General features: G+C 41.5%; 1 protein-coding gene across 13 annotated transcripts in view; it reads right to left on the bottom strand.

Annotated features, from left to right (window-relative positions):
• SCMH1 (Scm polycomb group protein homolog 1) overlaps nt 1-12,544 on the bottom strand; it is a 144,311-nt gene extending 131,767 nt beyond the window's left edge. For 7 of the 13 annotated variants that reach the window (XM_081055403.1, XM_081055412.1, XM_081055406.1 and 4 more), the window contains exon 1: nt 12,325-12,463. The gene's annotated coding sequence lies outside the window, so the exon portion shown is untranslated. Of the gene's footprint in view, nt 1-12,324 lie in introns of all 13 variants that reach the window. The other 6 variants (XM_081055416.1, XM_081055414.1, XM_081055417.1 and 3 more) reach the window with 4 other exon arrangements.
• Nucleotides 12,545-15,627: the final 3,083 nt, after the last annotated feature.

Raw genomic sequence — 15,627 nt, 5'->3', positions numbered from 1 at the left:
TAAGGATCTTTTTTGTAGATCAGGGATGGCAGACATGGGATTTAAACCCCTATCCATCAGACAACAAAGCCATTTCCAAAATACAGTTAGTGTAAAATGCAGTTCCCTCTCAATATAAGGTAAAGGAGCACACACAAAAAAATTAGGAACAATAAAAATAGTCCATCAGCAACAACATGGATGGACCTAGAAACATTATGTTAAGTGAAATAACTCAGACAGAGAAAGACAAATACCATATGATCTCACTTATATGCGGAATCTAAAGAAAAGAATAAGTGAATGAACTAATCAGAAACAGTTTTGGAGACAAAGAGGAAAAACTGAGGGTTGCTAGATGGGCGGGGGGGGGGTGGAGAAGGGGAAAGGTGAGGGGATTAGAAAACAGTCGGTAACCACAAGATGGCCATGGGGTTTTGAAAATTAATTTGGGGAATGTAATCAATAATGTTGTAAAGATTTTGTAGGGTATCCAATGGACATGTGTCCCATTTGGGAGACCACCTCAGGGATGATGTGATCCCTGATCACGGCACTATACACCTGAAGCTGAACAATAATGAATGTCAACTATAATTTTATATATATATGTATATATATGTATGTATATACTTACAACAAGCGGAGTACAGCATTAGGAATAGAGACAGTGTAATGGCTCGGTGCGATGTCAGAGGGATAGTGGATGGGGGAGGGGGACCCACACAGTGTGAGGGATATAAATGATAAACGTCTAAATATTACTTTGTCTTGTGCACCTGAAACTAATAAAAAATAGTCCATTAATTCAAATTTGAATTTAACTAACAGGTATTGAGTACTTACAATGTAAACATTTACTGTATTAGACACCTAAATATTGATTTCCATTAATAAATGATAAGAAAACACCAGGAAATTAGTTGACATTTCTCTTTTCAGCCTAATGATTTATTTATATTCCATCATTAGGGGATTTAACAAATTAAAAGAAAATTGTTAGTACTGAGAATAAACAAGCCCAAAACCATTACTTAACATTTCACCAAATTCAATTAGCAGTTCTCAGGAAGACAACTTTGACATGGAAGTGTCAGGGTCGGCAAAGAAAGAATCTACTTGTTGGTAAGGCAGTTAATCGAATTCAGCCCAAACAACCAATTCTTGTATATTCATCATGCAAAGTTACATTAAGTAATTGAGTGTTGTGGAAATCTGAAGGCTAAGAGTTGGGGAGTTTGAAGAGTAGGTTCTGGGCCAATACTGAAGCAAGAGAATTGCAAACTCTACTGGTATTTGTTTAGTAATATGTCCTAAGCTTTCTGTGAGAGGACATCTAGGGTCATTAAATATTTACAGAAATATTTCTGTGAGTGGTTTTCTTCAAATGTAGGTACAACTAAAACTGATGATGAAGATATACCTAGTAGAACTATATATACTGTGATTAAGTGATTTCTCAAAGTGTTTTCTTAAAACTAAATCCAAGACTTCTAAATTGACCTCACTCCAATAATCATACTAATCTCATAAAGCATTTGCAGAAAAAATATCCAACTCACACTCATGCACAGTGGTAATGCCGTGTTTCCCCGAAAATAAGACCTAGCCGTACCATCATATCTAATGCATCTTTAGGAGCAAAAATTATAAGACCCAGTATTATATTATTATATTATATTATATTTATTATATTATATTATATTGTATTATATTAATTATTTATTATACCCGGTCTCATATTATAGTAAAATAAGACAGGGTCTTATACTAATTTTTGCCCCAAAAGACGCATTAGAGCTGACTGTCTGGGTAGGTCTTATTTTCAGGGAAACACAGTAGGTAGTAGCACTTTTTTTAGTGTTACACAAACAGCTCAAAAAAATAACACTCCTCTGTGACCTGAATCATTTTTGTTCAGGACTTAAGTCACAATCCTTCCAAATAATTGCACTGTGCTTTCAGTTAACGAGCAATACTATGTAGTAAGAATTCCTTCCATTTGTCAGAGTCCTCTCTGTTGACTAGCAGTTGGCATATTTTTATCATCTACATGTGTAAGACCCCGAGGTGGTAAAAGTTTATGTGACGTCTATCTAGAATACACTTTGGCACATGAATCTATCAACAGATGGTAACTTGTTGGTCCCATCAAATGAGTCAACCAAATTGGGAACATTTTATGAAGAAAAGTGCTTTAATTAAATCCCAAAGAAATAGCATGTAAAATTATTTTAATTTTATTATAACTTTTTAAAAATATGCTTTTATTTTAGAACAATTTTAGATTTACAGAAAATCTACAAAGATAGTTCAGAGTTCCCCTGTACTCTGCATAGCTTTCACTATTATTAACTTATTAACATAAGTTAACATGTTAACTTATGTTAGTATGGTACATTTGTTACAATTAATGAACCAATATTGATACGTTATTAACTAAAGTCCACATTTTACTGAGAATTTCCTCAGCTTTTACCTATCCTTTTTCTGCTCCAGGACCCCATCCAGGAAAACACATTACATGTAGTTGTCATGTCTCCTTAGGTTCTTCTTGGCTGACAGTTTCTCATATTTTCCTTGTTTGATTACCTTGGTAGTTTTGAGGAACAGCTGTCAGGTATTTTGTAGAATGCCCCTCAACTGGGACTTGTCTGACGTTTTTCTCGTGGTTGGACTAGAGTTACAGATTTGAGGGAGGAAGACCACTGAAGTTGGAATAACTTTTACCCCAACGATCTCTTGGACAGTCAGCTCACTGCGGGAAGCAGCCACGTCTTAGTCTTACCTTTGTATCCTTAGCAGGTGGCCGGCAAATGTTTTGATTAAGGAGGAGGAGGTGGGCATACATCAAAGGTTGAGAGGGTACAGAAACTTTGCAATTTATTAAAATATAAGCACTGATCTTAACAAGGAAACTGTTCATACAAATTAAAAAATAATCATGACTGATTCACTAATGTGTTTCATTTGTCTACTCTAGGATCCTTCCAGTTTGCCTACATTGTTTGGTGAGATGGGATATAGTCAGTAAAAAGAAAACAAAGTCAATTCCTACAAGTAAACCTTGCTTCCTATACTGGTAAAGTTTCGGAATTATGTAACACAGCTTGTGGGGAGGGTACATGGTGAAATGGAAAGGGCATTAGGGTTAATGTCAGGCTGGTCTGGGTCTGACTGAGTCCTCTCACTTATAAATTGTATGATTTGGCAGATATCTTTGGATCTCAGTTTCTCTATATATAAAATGGAGCCAATAATATCTACATGCTGGTGGATGAGAACAATATGTGTTTGCATGTTACAATGTGTCTGACAGATACTCAAAAAATATTTCTTTTCTGAGCATGGTATGTTGCACAGAATTGGTATGCTTTAAATACATTCTGGGATAAGGCAGGATATGTATAAACAAACAAACAGAAGACGCCGGTTACTTTTATAGTGAATAAATCCTGAAGCAATTTCACGTACCTTTATGTTTTTTTAAGTAGTTAATGAGTGCCTGACATATAGCAGCCACTCAAGTGGTTGACGATTCTCCCATCAAATTTCTTGAAGAAGAGTCAAGAGAATCAAATTCCAGTTTTTCTGACTTTGGACAAACCACATCCCTTTTTTAGGCCTTGGTTTCTTCACTGAATAATTGACCTAATAGTCACAGAATTTGAGAATTGGAAGAAATCTTAGTGATTAGCTGCTGCAACCCCCTCTTGCCTAAGTCACAGAGCCAGTGAATGGCAGACGGGGTCTTGAATTGGGACTCAACCACCAAGCCATCTTTCCACATATCATGCTGCTTAGAGGGTCTTTTTCACCTTCTTGCCTATAAAATACTGGAGAACTACTGATCTTTAGACTTTCATCCAATTCTGAAATATACTAAATCAACAACAGCCTATGTTCTATCTTTATTAAAACCAGAACATACAGAATAAAAAAATTGTTAATATTAATCTTAGTTAGCATTTTAGAGAAACTAAAATAAATATAGACAGCAGAGGATTAAAATTCTTTCACTTGTGTTGATATATCAAATACTTAAATATAGTGAGGATCTATTTTGAATAGTTTCCCTGTCTCCATCTTCTCTATAATTAAATGGAATTATAATCATTGGCCCAATGAACTGGTGGGCCAATTCAGTAGATTGAATCAGTACTATTCTGAGATATCCACATCTTTATTATCTTGGTATCCCTTACTGTACCTAAGAGCATGATTTTTTTGTTGTTGTTACCCAATGGTCTCTTTGTAGTATTCCTACTCTATCTCCTTAGGAACTTTCATTGCTGACTCGTCCTTCCTTTTTGAAACTTAACTGTTTTCCCTTGGCATTCAAAACACCACTTTCTCCTGATTTGGCTTATAATGTAGTGATTCAGAATATAGCTTATTAGCCAAGAGTATAGACTTTGGGCCTATAATAGAACACCAGAGTTCAAATCCTGGTTCTACCACTTGTCAACCCTGTGATCTTGGACAGATTACTTAAGTGCCTATTTCCCCACCTGGGATTATCAGTTTTTATGTATATAAAATTGTATAGTAAATGCTATACAGATATTTGCTGTTATTTTTGTTCCCAATCTTAGTCTCTTCCTCAACTGCATTTCTCTGACCTCCACTTACTCCCGCTGGGGGATTCCATCCATTCAAAGAGGTCTTTACTTCTATCTGGAAGGCCCTCTTTCTTCTCTACCTAGTAAATTCCTTCTCAACCTTTAACATCCAGTTTAAATGTCATTCTCTCTCTCTCTCTGGAGCCTTTCCAAAGATTATCTCCATCCTTCTGCCTTGGTAGTCAATTTCTTTGTGTTCCCAAAGTACTCTGAATATATTTCAATGAGAATACTTGTTATATTAGATTGAATGAGGTTGAGCCATTTCAAATTGCCTGTATTAAACAATTTTAGACCTATAAAAACAAAAATTTTGCATGATTTACCCTAATAACATCTCTTTATATTTCTGCTACCCTCTTTCCCTGCATTATACTCATAACAAGAACTATATGCAATTATTCCTCAAGCATGCATATATAATACTTCAAATATATAAAAAGGTATAAAGAATAATGAATAACACCCATATAGCCACAAACTAACTGAAAAAATATTTATCAATACAATTTACACCCCATGTGCTCTTCCCAGCATTATTACCAGTCTTTTCTCCCCACCCTACCCTTCAGAGATACACACTACCCTTAACTGATATATATCATTACCATGCATTTCTTGTGAGAGTCACCCACGTTACTATATAGATCTAGTTTATTCATTCATTCTCATTATTGTATGCATTCCATTAGGTAAGTATACCACAATATTTTCATTCTTTTATTGATAGACATTTGGACTAGTTTGGATTTTCTGCTATACTCATAATAATGCTGTATGAATATTTTTGTATGTCTCTTTATGCATACATTGGAGAGTTTCTAAAGGGGATCTACCCAGGAGTAAAACTGTTGGATAGTAGGGCTAGGTGCATCTTAGTTCTGATATTGACTAGCTGTTCTTCACCATGGCTTTGCAACTTGTATTCCCATCAACAGTGTCGAAGAGTTCCCTTAATTCCACACTCCCACCAATATTTGGTATTATCAGATTCTTAATTTTTGCCGAGATCTAATAGGTGTGAAATGATATCTCATTAGAGCTTTAATTAGCCTATAACAAATTACTGGTAAATTAGTAATGTTTAATTACTAATAAACATTTAAGTTGCCTCTTTCATGTCTTGTCATTTTTCTATTGATTGATCTTTTTCTAATCTATGTGTAGGAATCCTTTACTATAGATAGTAATATTTAGCTATTATATGTGCCACAAATATATTTTTTAATTCTGTGGCCTGCATTTGCATTTTTAAAATTATGCGTTCATCTTTACCACCGTACATAGCACAGTGTCTAGCAGTTAGGAGACATCACTATCTGCGGAATGAATGAGTGAAAAACTGAATACACATAAATTAGACAACATTTTTAAGTTCCTATATTGCCTTGTTTTGGAATTGTGACCCTCTATGCCTATTAGGCTTTATAAACTTTTATATTCCCAAATTTATTTTAAAAATTCATTTATTTTTAAAGAAATAAATTTAATCTGGTTTGGAGACTTTCTGGCAGTCCCTTGCGATAACTGGAGATAAGACAGAGGACCAAAAAATCAGAGTTAGAAGTTTAAAATTCTAAATCATCTAAGATGAATAGTTGTGTACTCTCTTTTCAAATATCTCCAAGAACAAGTATGCTGGTTCTCATGTTTTCTGCTACACTTTACAGGACATAATGACTAAAATAGACTTTATTTCCATGATGTTTGAATGCCCCAAAGGAAATTCTACATAAGCATGAGTGTAAAGCAATTATAAGAAATAACAAAACACTTAGAGCTGTGCCTATAATACACAAGAAGAAAGAGGTTTAGTTTGGGATTTTACCCAGACAAGATAAGACAACAGAACAAGGGAATGGAGGATAACGGCAAAAGAGAGAATGAAGTAAGTGGTAGACTAAGAAAATTAAGCTGGGTAGGGAAGGAAGTAAAGATAGGCCTTGATGAGGTCAAAAAAACAGGTCTAGTGGGGACAAAGGTCTGGTAAAAGGAGAAATTTTGAACAATGCTGTATGTCTTCGTTCATAATTTCAGAGGTGCGCCATTTCTGGGCGATAAAAGGCCTATGGTGTGACTATGGGAATTGATTTCCTAAAAAAATGATCACAGAAGAGGCCACTGTGTTGGAGAAATAATCTTCCATATGAATATTGAACTTACTCAGGATGAAGGCAGAAATTAAGTTGAAAAAAAGAAGACTGTGTGTGCTCCATCCTAAATGAGACAAAAGATCTATACAAAAGAAGACGAGAGTGGTAGAGCCTTTGTGCCAGAGAGCACAGGGATTTTAAGATTTGGAGATAATGACCTACAATAGTGGTATGTAAAAAAACTAGTCATCCTTATCGCTCTCCTTTTGCATAGCAGTGGTATGGGAGCATGAGCTGCACCCAAGACATATTGCCCTCCATGGCTAAGGAGAGAGCCTGGCTTCCATTTAAGCCAGCTCACACACACACACAAACATCCAGTAAAATGCTTAACAGTGTAGGAGTTTCAGAGAACGAGTGGAAAGGTTTGAGAGGGAGCTCACTGCAAGCAGGGTTGGGAGAGAGGAAGAGGAAGCCGAAACAGCACGGGAATGACAGTATAGAAGGAGACAGATGATTAGGTGTCTGGGACAAAGACAACAGATGATAAGATCTGCTGGGTTTATATGGCTGTAAGTTTATCAAAATAATTAGTTCTAACAATTCCCTGGTAGCTAGGGAGTTAGCACTAAGGCCTTTGCAATGGTGTGGTTAAATTCCTTCATTTACAGATTTGGGGGGAAGGGGCCGACATCTGAGTACCTAGGATGTAACCAACATTATGTTAAGTGCTTTACACGTACTGTCTTAGTTAAACCTTACACCTACCTATGCCTTCCCTCGTTTTATAAAGGAGGGAACTGAGGATCAGAGAGGCAAGGTGACCAGCCCTGGGTTATATAATTAATATTTAGTGATATTGAGGAGCCCAGACTTCTCTTCAAATCGAAATCAGTACAGTAGTATAAAAAAGACAGTTTGAAATTGGACCATTTTTAGTCACTTTCTACCAGAGATCTTATATGATCCTTAACTCCACTAAGCCCAACTACCAAACAAGGTTATTGCAAAGATCAAATCACAACTACAAAACACATTTTAGCACTTATTTTTCCAACCTAAAATTGGCCTACAGAGGAACTTAATTTCAATGTGAAATTTCTTACTTGGTTTATTTCAAACACGAATCCAAAGTTTCTGAATTAATGGTTATAAATTCTACAGATAGGAAACTGAGGTAGGGAAAGAAGACGTCCGATCTGTACCTCTCCAGAATCTGGAATATCTAGAGTCAAGTCCAAACTCCATAGCTGCAGGTCTTTAATACTATGGCCCGACTCATCTCTCCAGCCACATCTCAAACTACTGACTTACACAAATACAATACACCTGTGGCAACTACCCATTTTTAACAAACACATCTTATACTTCCCCCACTTTGCATCTTCACCTAAATTATTTAATCTACTGAAATTTATTCTCCAAGGCCCAAATTAAATTCATCTTGAGTTGTTGATGCCTAACCTTGTTTCCAAATGTTTAAAATGATGGCTCCTCCCTCTGAATTCCTACATCACTTTACTGTTACCTCCTTTAGAGTCCTTATTGCCATATAATTTAGGTAAAGAATGAAAAAAATTTCATATCTGCCAGCAGAGCTGAGGTTCCTTAAAGGTATTTGGAAAAGAACATTTACTTTGCATCTATGAAGTGCCAATTGCTTTTCTAGTTCATATATGTGTGTGTGTGTATATGTATACACACACACACACACACACAATTTCATGTAATCTTTGGGATACTCTGTGGAATTATTTTTTACAGATTAGGACAATGAAGGTCACAGAAGTTAAACAATCTGCTTACAGTCCTAAGGCCAGTGACAGAGCCTACGTAGATCTGATTGTTTCCTATCCACTCATTGATCATCAGGAAAAAACCCTCCATTGCCTTTGTCACTAAGCATTAGCAGAAAGGATCTGATATAGGGTATTTGCCCTCCTACTTTCCAAGACTAAGGACAGACTCTTCAGAGCAAACAGAATGATTAATATGAGTCCTGAATAAAGATGAAGAGATCAGAAGCTTGCTTCCAGGAAGGAAAAGTCAAAATTCATTACTTTTCCACTCTCATGTTTAAAAACTCCTCCTTCTTTGAGGTTTATACCATCTGGCTGTATTGCTCCCTACCCTTCTCCTCATCTGTCAGCCACCATCCTTCTGATTCATCCCCTGTATTCACTGCACCTGGGTCACAGTCTTCCTCTCTTCCCTACATTTCAGCATCCCACATCACTTCACTCTCTGCACAGAAGACTCATTCCTTGTTGTACTCAGCTTCCCTGACCTTCACCTGGGTACCCACACACAGCCGAGCTGTCGTCTGTCTAGCACAGCTCCACATCAGACCATTTAACTTCCCCTTCTAATTTAATATTCCACTTTCTGACCATAACCTCCTTTTTTTCTAGTTTACTTCCACCACATTTGCTCATGGATCTAACTTAAGACATCATAAAATCTTCAAGTCCAAAACTGAACTCATTATCCAGTGTTTCCTGTCTCAGTTAATGTCCCCACAACCCCCCAAGTGATCCAAAGCAAAACCCTTAGCATCACGCTGGACTGCTCATCCTCTCATCTGCACATCCAATCAATCATAAAGCCATCATTCCTTTCTCCTTATCCCCATGACTACATTTTAAAAATGTTATTCAACCATGTCTGATAAAAGCCTTTTAGTGATTTTTAACGAATCATTCACTGAATTAATTTCAAGATACTTATGCATATAAGGTCCACCTAAGGCCTCTGCTTGTATTTCCAGCCTCACAATTTACCACTCGCGTCTTCACTGTATTTTCTTAGCAGTCCCAAACTGCTTGTGGTTCTGTATGCAAGCCATGCCTTTTCTCACATTGATGCCTTTCCTCAAGCTGTGTTCTCTGTTTGAAGCACACTTTTTTACTCATCTTTGCCTGACTTATTCTTAGTTACCATTTAAGATTTGGGCCAGGTGTCATCTCTTCCCAAGGCTGTCCCTCAAGTCCTAGGCTAGCCAAAGTGCCCTCACCTGGGGCATTATATGCATAACTCTTACCTTTTATTCTGAGATGTCCTGTTTTAGCATCTAATTTACCGGCTGCACAAAGACTGGAAATGTATCTTATTCATCTTTGTATACCCGGTTAAACATACCACAATGCCTGACACACAGTAGATACATAAACGTAGATAGAATAAAGGTTAGAACATGTTGAACTTAAGTTTTCAGTGGAATATTCACACCAGTTCTTTCTCACAGTTTTTAGGATTTCCTACCATTAACTTCAAGTCCTTTGAAAGGAAGGAACCAGGGCCTTTCCTGGCTCTGTACAGTTCGATAAAGAATGGAGTTACATAAATTTTTATCCAATTTACATAAAGGGCAACAGCATTTGCATAAACACACCAGAAACCAACACTTGACATATATGCTACAAATTTCAAAAACACTGAACAACTTAAAAAATGAAGACATAAGAACAAAGATAAAGAACGGATTCTGAAAACAGTGAAATTTTGCTGAGAATTTGAACAAGGTCCCAGATACAAGAGCTTGGCATTTTATCTACAAGGCCATCACAGCTATGATGGGCTTCAAAATTTACTACAGGGTTGCTTAGGCAGAGGTTTAGGACATTGGTAAAAGACCCTTTTTAAAAACTTAACACCACATACCAAGGATAAGTGATTTAAAAACCAAGTAAAAAATAATGCTGGTAAGTGAGCAACAAAAAAAATGTTCTTTTTCATAGTAATTTTTGGGCCTAGAGCATAGATAGAGTTCAATGTAATAAAGCATTTCCCTTTCCAGCTAAATATTAAATTGCAATTTGGCACCAAAATGGGTCTCAATCCTTTTTCAGAGTAAAAATAATAAACCTTTCTATTTGTACGGTGCATTGTGACACTTTGATATACATTAGCTCATTTGATAGTGTTTACAGACATTTAAAACATGAGGGAAAACCCAAAAATTTCCACAAAGTAGGATCTTTTTTTGTAACAAACAGTACAAGGTTTTTTTAAAAAGTTAAAAACAGTACAGAAATAAGGAAGGAATAATTACTTTTTATTTAAGCAGGTCAATTATTTGGGGCCAAGGAGCTTCTTGGGGAAACTTAATAGGTTTTGTCTCCTCACTCACTCACATTAAGAAGCTGTCCTTTGAAGGGGATATGGGCAAACCAGAGCTCATTGGGAGACGGCAACAGAGAACCGCAGCACATGAGAATCAAGTAAAGGAACTGGAGTTAGTGAAGACAACGCAAGGCTCCAGGGACATGATTACTTTCTTCAGGTAGCTTAAAAGGGTGTCCATAAGGCAGAATGGGAGATAGCTGTTTATTTCAACCAAAAATATTTCTAAAACCAACGCAGTCTAGGAACAGAATGGGTTTCCTTGGGAAGAGATTAGTTTCCCATCACTGGAAGAGGTGTTCAAACAGGTAGGTTAAATTATTAGGCTAGAATTTGGGATTTTCAAAGCTACCCTGTCTCCCTGAAAATAAGAGACAGCCGGACAATCAGCTCTAATGCGTCTTTTGGAGCAAAAATTAATATAAGACGGGGTCTTATATTACATAACACCCGGTCTTACAGTAAAATAAGGCCGGGTATTACATCACATTACATTACATTATACAAGACCCGGTCTTACAGTAAAATCAGACCGGATCTTATATTAATTTTTGCTCCAAAAGACACGTTAGAGCTGATGGTCTGGCGAGGTCTCATTTTCGGGGAAACACGGTACTTTGGCATGGGATGAGAGAGAGACCCTAGATGACTTTAAATTCCCTTCCAGGCTCCAGATGTTTTGGGGTTCGGCCATCTCCTGGAAACTCTTTTTCATCCCTCCGGGGCGGGCCCCCAGCTGCGCCCACGTGCCTGCCCTCCCGGCAGCTGGCGCGCCGGGGGCCCCGCGGCGTCTCTCCACCCCCCCGCCCCCCGCCCCCCCAGGAGTCTGAGGTTTGAAACCTGCCCTCGCCGCCCGTTTCCGGAGGCGCACGTGAGCGCTCCCCGCGCAGCTGGAGCCAGCTGGAGGCTCGCTGCTGACAGCTCCTCGCCCTCCGCGCCCCGGACCTTCCGTGGAGCCCTGTCTCCCGCCGACCTCGGTCGAACCGGGACCGGCTGGCGAAGACCACAGATCACCCACAGATCTCTCTCAGCGCTGCGTCCGCGCAGCCCCGCAGCCCCACGCGCGGACTGACAGCCACTCTGGCTCCCGGCCCTTGGCCCAAAGCCAGCCCTCCCGGACCGACCCCGGCCCCGCGGCCTGGACCGAGAGGCTCCCACACGGGCCGCCCCGCGATGCCAAACCACCAACGTGCCCCTGGCCGTGGGGTCCCCGCGCCGAGGCCCCCGGGAAGCCTCCAGCGGGACACCGGGCCCAGCCGGCTCCCCGCGGATGCAGGACCGGGCGCCCGGGCTCCAGGCCCGGTGACACGGCGCGGAAGGGCCGCGCCCGCGCTCGGACCACCGACAGGCCAACCCGCCCCGACAGCCGGACGGCCGGGCCCGGAGGGGCGGGGAAGGCGGGCGGCCAGGTCCCACCGCCTCCCCTGCGCCCCGGGCGGCCCCCGGTGGCCCGGTCCCCTGAGGGCGCAGGCTGCCCCGGCTCGCGGACGCCGGCGCGAGGCGCTTACCTGCGGGCACCGGGCGGCGCGGAGCGGCTCACTCCCTTCCCGCCGCCATGTTTCCGCTGCTCAGGGAGCGAGGGAGGACGCGCGAAGGGGGCGTGTGGGGGCGGCACCGGAGCGCGGCGGGCGGCGGCGGGGGGCTCCTCCGAGGCGGCGACTGCGGCAGCCGAGGCGGGGGGAGGCGGGGGACGACGCGGGGCGGGGCAGGGGCTCCCCGGCCCGGCCCGGCCTCCCGCCGCGGGGTGGCGCGCTCCTCGGCCACGGGCCCGCGCGGACGGCGGGGAGGCGGGGCGGTGTGGCGAGGGCGCCACCGTGCGGTGCGGGGCGGGCGCTGCCCCCGACGGGCTCTCGCCGCGGCTTCTGCTGGCTGGGCAAACCGACGCCCGAAGGGAGCTCTGGGGCTCGGGTTCGAATCCAGCCCACGCGTGTCACCCACTCCAAGGCCACGCGGTGGTTTGGGAGGGACATGGCGGACCTAAGAGCGGTTGGGTTCTGGCCCCGAAGCCCTCGCGAGGGGAGTGGGCGCTCCCGGGGCTCGAATCCCTGCCCTGCTGGTGACCAGGGGTGATGGGTGACCTTGAGCAGGTGACTGCGCATCTCTGCCCCACGGTCTGTATCTCTAACGTGACAGCACTTCATCCAAAGGGATGGGGTGAGGATAAAGGAAACCAGTGCTTGGAAAGCCCAGGGAGCAGGGAGGTCTAGTAAGTAAGTGCCCAGTGAGTGTAAGCGCCCGCGGGCCTTCCTCGGTGCGCCTAGTCAGTGAGCCTTGCAGCCTAGGCGCCAGGCCCTGCACGTGGGGCCATTGGTGCAGGGCCCGTGAGCACCCTGCTCCAGGCCTTAGGCTCACTGCCACCTCCGCGCCAGATCAGCCTGTTTCGGCAGTGCGGAGTCTGAAGGTCAGCGAGGCGAGGCCTCTGGTCCAAGGTCACCTGGCCGGTAAGCGACTGAGTGAAGATGCATCTTCAGCCTTTCGAACGTGAGAGCCTGTGTGCCACCTGCCCGGAGTGGCCAGCTCTGTTAGGGTGGGCCAACGGAGGCAACCCAGAGTCAAACGCTATTCATCTGCGCTCCTGAAAGAGTCTGAAAGGGGAAGCTCCTTTCAGGCGGAGAAAAGGCTGTGTGCAAAGGCAGGGAGACATCGTACCGTATGGTAGGCCGGTGTGGCAGGACTACGGGAGACGCGGATACGGGGATGCTGCCGCTGAGCTCCGGCAGGGAAAGGAAGCCAGAGCAGGCAAGGAGGGCCTCTATTCTAAATGACATTGGATGTCCTGTATACTAGCTTAGAACTTATTTTGTAGGCTAGTGGTTTTCCTATTGCGGTCCTGGGATTCCTGGGTGTCCCGGAGTTCCTTTCAGGGGTCAGTGAACTCAAAATTATTTTTATAACAACGTTAAACCTTATTTGCTTTTTTCACTCTCATTCTCTCCCTAATATACAGTGACATCTTCCATAGACTATAGGACATATGATATTGCAACAGGTTAAATGCAAAAACAGATTTTAGAATCCAGCTGTCTTCTTTTAAGCCACATGTTAAAGAGATTTGCGCCAATGTAAGACACCTCTCTTCTCATTAACAGTTTGTTTTAGAAAACAGGTATTTTTCATTAAAAATGTATTTATGGTAACATGTAATGGGTTTATCGTTGTAAATTTTAAATGAATTAATACAACTTTAGAAATTTCTCAGTTCTAATTTCTAATATAGTAAATGTTGATAGAAGTAACCAAGTGCACATAAAAAAGCTCCTTGGGGTCCTCAATAATTTTTAAGAGCGGAAAGGGGTCCTGCGAACAAAAGGTTTCTGAATGCCTGCTATTGGCAATAAGCCACTGAAGTTTTAAGCAGGGAGTGACTTAATCAGATTTGCATTTCAGAAAGAGGTTTCAAGATCTAAGCCAGGCCTTGAGAGCTGAGTTTACAAGGCACAAGCATTCCAGGTAGAGGGATAGAAATAGGAAAGTGCAGGGCTGGTAAACAGTAGAGCCAGGACGCAGATGACTGGTCTTTTTATTCCTAATTTAGCATTGCCTTACTGCTTGACAGGTAAGCTCGAAGGTGAGTGTTTTAGTCCTTTATTTCCACTCCTGTGTAGTGAATATTTTGCTCATGTTTGCTGTAGATGCTGCTGCTCTTTCTGACCCCAGCACCCTGTTACCTCTCTTCGTTGCCCATTTTCTGAGAAGCAATCAAGTCAGAAAGGCAGATGAGAGGAAAGGAAGAGGTTACCAATGATAGCATGCGTGGGCATGGGAATCCTGGCAGACGTCCTCCCAGGCTACCCAGGCCAGGTTATCCTTCACATACTCCTAGGGCTCTTCAGACATTGAGAGGGAAAACAATTGTATCAACACCTCTGCTGTCTGGAAAGCTGCTTTTGAAGAAAAGTTCCCCCAGCATGCTGAGGGAACTTTCCTTTCCCATTTAAGAAAAAGCATCCATAGCAGATAAAAATATTTTTAAAATATAAAATATTTTTAATAAAAATATAAATATATTTTATAAAATATAAAAATATTTTATAAAATATAAAAATATTTATAAAAGATAAAAAGATAAAAATATTTTATATTAACCTTGAAAACAACACAAGAGAAAATGATGCAATCAAGAAACGGAGTGAACACGAGATATATGAGGTTGCTACTGGTGTAACATGGCACACTGTTTTACAGCAAACTTTTTTTTATTTGTAAGTACAGAGTACACACTAACGGTAAAATGTATAGTATAGTAAATACATAAACCAGTAACATAGTTGTTTATTATCATTTTCAGTACTCTATACTGTATATAACTGTATGAGGCATGATAAAAAAAATATGGTGAATGCTGCTGCCGAGTGCCATCCAAAGGAAAGGCAGGGATCTTCCATATGGGAGGTGGCTGCGTCAAACCTTAGTAACAGTGTGTGACCAGTTTCAACTTGTTCAGTGCAGTTAGTCAGGTATGAGCTACCTTTGAGAGAAGGTGTGTTTTAAAGTGTGCCTTAAATCATCTTCCATCATGACAACACTCCATGTCACACATCGCTCTGGTATACGGCAATTTCTGTCAAATAAAAACATGACAGTGTGTCCTCATCCACCTTATTCACCGGATCTGGCACCATGTGACTTCTGGCTCTTCCCCAAAGTCAAAATGATTCAGGACATCGAGGCAGCTGTGACAGGGCAACTAAAGACACTCACAAAAGAGGACTTCCAGAAGTGCTTTAGAAAGTGGCAAGAATGATGGGATAAGTGTGTTCGAAGCAAAGGGCAGTATTTTAAGGGGGATTAATGGCAATGTGTCTTTTACT

The sequence above is a fragment of the Rhinolophus hipposideros genome (genome assembly GCF_964194185.1).
Source record: "Rhinolophus hipposideros genome assembly, chromosome: 8".
NCBI classification, from domain to species: Eukaryota; Metazoa; Chordata; class Mammalia; order Chiroptera; family Rhinolophidae; genus Rhinolophus; species Rhinolophus hipposideros.
The sequence above is the reverse complement of the archived record's forward strand: the minus strand, read 5'-3'. Positions and strand labels throughout refer to the sequence as shown.